Source organism: Micropterus dolomieu, linkage group LG17 (genome assembly GCF_021292245.1).
Source record: "Micropterus dolomieu isolate WLL.071019.BEF.003 ecotype Adirondacks linkage group LG17, ASM2129224v1, whole genome shotgun sequence".
Classification (NCBI taxonomy): domain Eukaryota; kingdom Metazoa; phylum Chordata; class Actinopteri; order Centrarchiformes; family Centrarchidae; genus Micropterus; species Micropterus dolomieu.
Window position 1 is genome coordinate 7869775 of NC_060166.1, and position 7170 is coordinate 7876944.

Sequence of the window (7170 nt, forward strand, 5' to 3'; positions counted from 1 at the left end):
AAATATGTCATGTGAAAATCAGTCCAGTCAGTAGTGTTAGGTGTGGGTGAGTGAACATATAGTGTAGGTGAAGGTGTTGAAATGTAGAAATAAAACAACAAAAACTCAAAATAACCGACGGCACATCCTTGACGGGGGGCGCCTCTGCCGACGAAGAAAAGAGAAGAGTGAGGGGGAAGAGCGTGCACCGAAACTGCACTAGTGCCGGCTTAAATAATCTGCACACCCTGGGGCCCTCAGGTGTTCACGATTACCTAATAAGAAGCACAGAGAGTTATACAAGACAGCCCTACAGGGGTCGTCACAAAGTGATCAATAAAATTTTAAAGTCAATTCTAAAACACACTGGGAGCCAGTGTAATGAAGCTAAAATAGGGGTGATATGGTCATATTTCTTTGTTCTGGTTAAAAGCCTGGCAGCTGAGTTCTGGACAGTCTGGAGTCGATCAGTAGATTTTTGGTGAAAAGGCTGTTGCAATAATCCAGGCGTGATGAGATGAAGGCATGTAAAATGGTCTCGTTGTCTTTAAAAGTTAACAGATCAAATTTTTGCTATACTTCTAAGTTGATAAAAACATGATTGAACAAGCTTCGTGGTGTGCTGCTCGAAATTTAAATTACTATCAAACCAGACACCAAGGTTCTTTGCAACAGGCTTTATGTGATTTACTAGGGAACCAGCAGATGGCAGTATTTGTTTTGCCATCTGCTGAGACCCGATGACCAGGATTTCTGTTTTGTCTGAGTTCAGCTGGAGGAAATTATTTGACATCCATTTTTTAACTTCACAAAGGCAGTTGTTAAGTGAACTCAGCATTCCAGGGTCTGTGGATCTGACAGGCAAGTACATTTGTGTGTCATCAGCATATTGTCGCTGTCCGATGAAAACCACGTATATCGACTTTTGATGATTTTGTCTTTTTTCTATATTTGGAACAAGCAAATTCTCCTCTGTATGCTGTCAGCGTTCGTAATCGAATTGACCAATTAATAGAGGTTTTATGACGTTATGTATTGAACAAGTATCTCCATTGGATGTGAAAAGTGTCCATCAAACAGCGTATCTCCAGCTGCAGGCTGGATGCCCCTCCCTCCCTTTGTTTGAGATCGCGTCTGTGAAAGTTAGAAGCAGAGTGCACTCGTAAGTTTCTGTGAGGAAGATAACGTCACCAAGGTAAAGTATCACCATAAGATAATTATTTGACAAGTTTGTACATGTTCACAGTCTTTTTCGACTGGCATCTGTGTAGATTAGCTAACGACATTTTGTTCTTTAACATCTCGATGTTGACAGCTAAAGTGTGACTTTCGACAGCTAGCTAATGTTAGCTGGGTAATAAGTCTTGATTTGTATTACGATCAGATAGTGAACATTAGTTAGTATCTTATATAAAATAATCTGATATAAAATCACCGATATATCAAATTGTTTGCCTTGTTTGTAAACACGTTTTATACCGTGGATAAGTAAGTTACTAGGGCAGACTTATTAACTTAATTACATCGTGTCATTCTCAAATCGAGCGATGCCAGCTCAAAGCTTTCTTTTTATCATGGCAGCGTTGTTGTACATTTCATTAGTGACTGAGATGTATTCGTCAACATCTTTTTCTTTCTCATGCAGAGTACCTTAAATGATGTTGTCTGTTGTGTGCACTCTTCCACTTTTTCAGGATAGACATGTCGTTTTCATTAGAAAAGCTTTGCGTATTGGTCAATGTTAAATACGATAGGGCAGTAGAGGCAGCAGCCAGGGTCAGCAGTGAGGAAGAAGGTTTGTGGAAAACTAGGATTAAGACAGCCAGAGCAAAGAATGCAAAGTCAGCAACATTGAATTATGTCAGTATTGTATTCAGTGTACTTTATGTGTTCCTCTCTATCTTTTTCAGATTTCCTTGAGTGTGACCAGATTGAGTCTCCCGCTGCTATCGTGCCAGATGGATTTGAAAATGAAGGTAGATACATTAACAGACACACTCTGATGCACACATAAGTGTGTGTGTGATGTATTTAATGCAGTAGTGTTTGTTGAAGTGAATGCTGGATGTTTTCCTAGTTGGCTTGTTACGGTTTGTGGTCAGCTGCACACACTGTCACACTGTCTCACGCAGACATACACCACTACAACACATTGAGGACATTTACAGAATTTTTCTTTTCTTTTCTTTTAATCAAAAGGAGAGGGAGTTGAGGAGGATTCTTCAGCTGGTGGGGCTCGTCCAAGAAGGTCAAGGAAGAAAGGAAATCCAGAGACCTGGAACGTGAATATTCAGAAAAGAAGGAGAATGAGGGGCCAGTCCTATCTTGGGAGGAAGAATCAAGAGCCTGGGTTGAAGGAGGCAAAAAAAATAGGGATGCCATGCCAGTCTGCTGCCTGCCAAAAGTCCACTAAACTGCACTGCAATGAAGTCGAGGAGTCAAAGAGGGAGGAGATCTTTAGGTATTTCTGGGGGATATTAGACTGGAAAGAGAGGAAAATTTTTGTTAAGTCTTTACTTGACGTCAGCAGTGTACAGCGGTGGCGCACAGGAGCAGATGAATCCAGGAGGTCGGCATCCATTTCTTGTCACCTTGTAGTGGATGGAAGATGAATCAGAGTGTGCCAACGCATGTTCCTGTCTACACTAGGCATAAAGCAGTGGTGTTGTCTGAAATGGGTAGGAAGAAGAGGAGAGAGTCCTGAAAAGACTGAGAGAGCGAGAGTGAGGTCAGAAGAGCGCGACTTCCTTAAGACCTTCCTTGTAGATCTTCCAAAGGTTCCATCACACTACTGTAGGTCCTTTTCATCAAAGATGTACCTAGAGCCAGTGTTCAAGTCTCTCAGTCATCTCCACACTAAGTATAAGCGCTCTTGTGCCGAAAATGGAATCCAGTCTCTGTCGAGGCAAGTTTTCACCAACATTTTCAATGACTTAAATCTTTCTTTTTTTCACCCAAAGAAACCCCAGTGTGATACATGCTGTTCATTCAAGGCTGGAAACATTGAAGCTGCCACATGGGAGGAGCACTGCCTTAAAAAAGACACAGCACGAGCCATGAAGCAGAAGGACAAAGATGAGGCTGGTGGGAAGACCTTGGTGGCATGCATGGATCTACAGTGGCTCCTGCTCTGCCCCAAGCTGCAAGCCTCCGCCCTCTATTACAAGACTAATATCAGTGTTCATAACTTCACCATCTTTGACATGTCATCACATGATGCAACAAATTACCTGTGGCATGAAGGTGAAGCTGGTCTCTTTGCTAACGAGTTTGCTTCATGCATCGTGCACTTTCTTGAAGCAAACCCCTCGTACGAAGAATACATCCTGTGGAGTGATGGATGCGGCTACCAGAACCGAAATCTGCTCCTGAGCAACGCCCTCCTCAAGTTTGTGACTGAAAAACAGAATATAGTGACGCAGAAGTATCTCGAACGAGGTCACACACAAATGGAGTGTGATTCTGTGCACAGTGTGATAGAGAGAAAACTAACAGATAGAGAGATCTGTGTTCCGGCTGAGTATGCTGCAGTTTTCCGGGGAGCTCGCTCCAATCCCAGGCCATACCATGTGAGGTACGTGGACCACAGTTTCTTCACAGACTTCAGCCAAGTGACCATCTGCAAGTCCATCCGACCAGGGAAAAAAGCTGGAGACCCAACATACCATGATTGTTTATTAAATTGAGTGTAATTAAATTTTATCTGACTTTGTGATGGCTTTACAGGTTTTAATGATATTAATATAATTCGTAGTTGTTCCAAGTATTAAATAAATTATTAAGTAGTAGTATTTAAGAGTCAATTGTCTCTAACAAATAGCTTGACTATCTTTCCTAACTGTTCATAATTATAATATTTAATGTATTTTGTGATGTATTTTGTGGCTTGACATTTTGAATGTGTTTTTATTTACATGAATACAAAGAATTTCAACCTTTGTTGATTAAACCAATTTGATTTTATTTGGTCATTGTCCACTATTGTCGTTCACGATATTAAGATAGCATATTGATGATGATTAGCATTATTTTTAAAACCGGCATCTTATTATTTAGCTCAGGTAGCGTCTGAAGCTTTAACTAGCGAGGTAGGATGCAGGTAACGTTTATAAAACAGAGCTACATGTGTCCCTTTTAGAGGAAAGCGCTGCAGCTGTTAATTTAAACAAAGTATCTTAATAGCCTCCGGATGCGGTTAGGCTGAAATTTAAGTTTTTGTGGCAACTTGTCCAGTGTATTATTTGGGGGAAACAGAAATTATGATAGGTGTTTGGAACGATAGCGTTGGATTAAAAACGTTCAGTTTTCAGCCAAGGATTACAACAAGCTAAGTGATTTACCTGAGGTGAAAAATGTACACACGTCAATGTCGATGTTGTGCCGAATTATGCATGCCTTCTGAGAATTGCATGCACCTCGCTGCTGGTAACACTCATTTATGCTGAGAAAGAGGTGGATACAAATCTCTGCAGGTAGCCTGCATCATCGGTTTTGCCCAATTGTGCATGCACCTCTTAAGGTCCTTTTCAGACTCTTTGCTGTGCTTGTTGATCAAAAGGAAATCTGTAGGGTAGGCTTACTGTCAATAGTTTATCAATTGATGGGGACGTAAACAGAGACTCGAGGCTCGGATCCGCCTGCAAGTCATTGGAGCCCGTTATTTAAAAAACACGCATGTCCACCTTCGCTCACAACAATCCACGCATGTCCATTTAAAATATTAAACAGTTCACTGATGACCGTGTAAAGATAGTGTTTTACTTATGGTGGTAAATTTGAGTAATAACTGGGGTTTATGTTTATTTTGTAACATTTGTTAATGAGAAAAACTGTTTTTTCATGTTTCTGAAAAAAACGATTTTTGGAGATACGTGGTTTTCATTGGACAGCGACGATATATATGAAAAGAAATACCATGTTTATGGATAATATGTCCAAGGGGAAGCAGATACAAGGAAAACAAAATGGGTCCTAAGACCGACCCCTGAGGCACACCATATTTAACTGGACAGAACAAAGAGACATAGTTGTTTACAGACACACAAAACTTCCTATTTGACAGGTAGGATGAAAACCATTCTAGGGCAGTACCAGAGATCCCCACTCAGTGCCTCAGTCTGTCTAACATGATGTTGTGATCAATGGTGTCAAAAGCAGCGCTAAGGTCCTAGAGTATCAGGACAGAGCACATGCCATCATCAGCAGACATTAAAAGGTCATTGGTGACTTTAAGCAGGGCAGTCTCAGTGCTGTGGTACTTCCTAAAACCAGATTGAAACTTTAATTTGTTATTTTCCAGTACAGTGAGCAGCTGTTTGGACACAATTCTTTCTAGAATCTTTGCAATAAAAGGCAGTTTTGGTATTGGTCTAAAATTATGTGGGAGGGAGGGATCTAAACCAGGTTTCTTTAAAAGTGGGTTCACGCAAGCCGTTTTAAAATAATCAGGGACACAACCAGTAGATTGGGAGCTGTTGAAAACAGAGATCAAATGGGGCCCAACAGAATCTATTACTTTCAGTAAAAATTTTGTAGGAATTACATCAAGTGGGCTGGAGGACACTCTCATTTGTGATACTGTTTTTAAAAGCTCAGACAAGTCGATGGGATAAAACTGGTTAAAACTCTCTTGTTGCTGGTGAGGAACCTCTGCGTAAGAGGCCGCAGGGGTAATAGAGGCTCTGATTGACACCACCTTACTGGTAAAATAAGATAAAAACAATTCACAGTCATCATTACTTCCAGCTGAGGCACAAGGAGGGGTTGGGTTTGGGTTAACCTAGATTAACCTTACAACACCGGAGGAAAATTCCTTACTCAATCATTTTCTGGAATGATCATCTACTCTACAGTTTAAATTCTCATATGTGGGTGCTTTTATTGTTAGCTCATGCTTTGTTCAGTCTAGAATCCATTTTATGTGGGTGATAAATGTACCATTATCGTCTGACATAGTTTTACTTTTAATCTTGATAAATTTAAACGAGCATGCATTTGCATAGTAAATGTTTATCAAATTAACATGCAACAAAAACCTATGGAAGCCTATGAAAATATGCCAAAACATACCAGAATTAATGGGTACAAGAACAAATGAAGATTGTGATATTTTTTATTTCAATATGATCAAAAATACAAAAATAAATGTATGATATTACTGTAGTGAATGCGAGTGACAACATACATGACTTATGCAGATCCTTTCTGCCGTGTGCATCATCACATATTAGCTATTTGCATCAGCATATATAATGTTGGCAGACAGCCTTTGCTAAAACATAAATAAATCACAGGATAAATTCTACTGATAAAGTTTTAAAACTAAGAACACATTTGCTCTCCATCTTTTAATGCTCTACATGCCCATAACGTAATTTAGATCATTAAAGTTCGTCTGTCTGTTTTGACTGAAATGATCAAAAACAACTTTATACATAGAAAACTGCTTACAAGTAAAACTTCTCCACCAATTATAATGTAGTTATCTCATCCCAAACAGAAAACTCTACGCCTTGTTCCCAATCTGCTTGTAGAGAACCATCGAAACCACCATGGCAGCAATCTGTAAAGACAACAGTTCATCAATACATCATCTAAACACAGTGTAATGGAGCTGAGATAGAGGGTATAGACTGTACAAGTAAAACATATTTTGTAGATTTTTTGAAAAAGACATGCACTGCGTCACAACTAAACTATTTTCATGTTTATATTAGGTAAATAAATAAAAAGACATAAGGCTTCATGAAAGGCTACATTTATGGTTCATGAGATGATAAAAGCCTACTGGACCTCCTGGTAACAGGACAAAATATGGGTTCCCCTTCGAGGGAACTCGAACTGCGTCGGTTACGATACTATGGGAACGCCTCTAGGCGAAGCAGGTCTGAACGTGAATGAAATCACTCCAATCCTATTGGCCTGTTGCTAGAACGGTAAGGTGTGACGGAATAACCGGAGGAGTATAAAGCACACCTGTACACACTCATCATTAGCTTTTTTCTATTCAGCAGGCGCTCTGTATGTTGTTTGAAGAAAGCTCCAGTCCTACAAGCAGTATGTCTTACCTGAAGAAGAAGTCTACCAGCATGTCCGGCAACCAGATGTACAGAAGGTGTGTTTTTTCTTGCCCTCGGTACATCACGGATGGAGATTCTCATGAGATGTGTGTCTCATGTTTGGGGATGGAGC

The 7170-nt window shown here is 40.1% G+C and overlaps 1 protein-coding gene and 1 long non-coding RNA gene across 2 annotated transcripts in view; one reads left to right on the forward strand and one right to left on the reverse strand.

The window, feature by feature from the left end:
* The window catches only part of LOC123985874 (alpha-2-macroglobulin-like), an 83843-nt gene that overhangs the window by 28219 nt on the left and 48454 nt on the right, over nucleotides 1–7170 (forward strand). The gene's annotated exons all lie outside the window — the stretch shown is intronic.
* Nucleotides 6074–7104, reverse strand: LOC123985882. Its single transcript, XR_006828768.1, has 2 exons — nucleotides 7047–7104; nucleotides 6074–6541 (listed from the first exon to the last, which is right to left on the reverse strand). It is a non-coding gene; the product is annotated as an uncharacterized LOC123985882 (long non-coding RNA).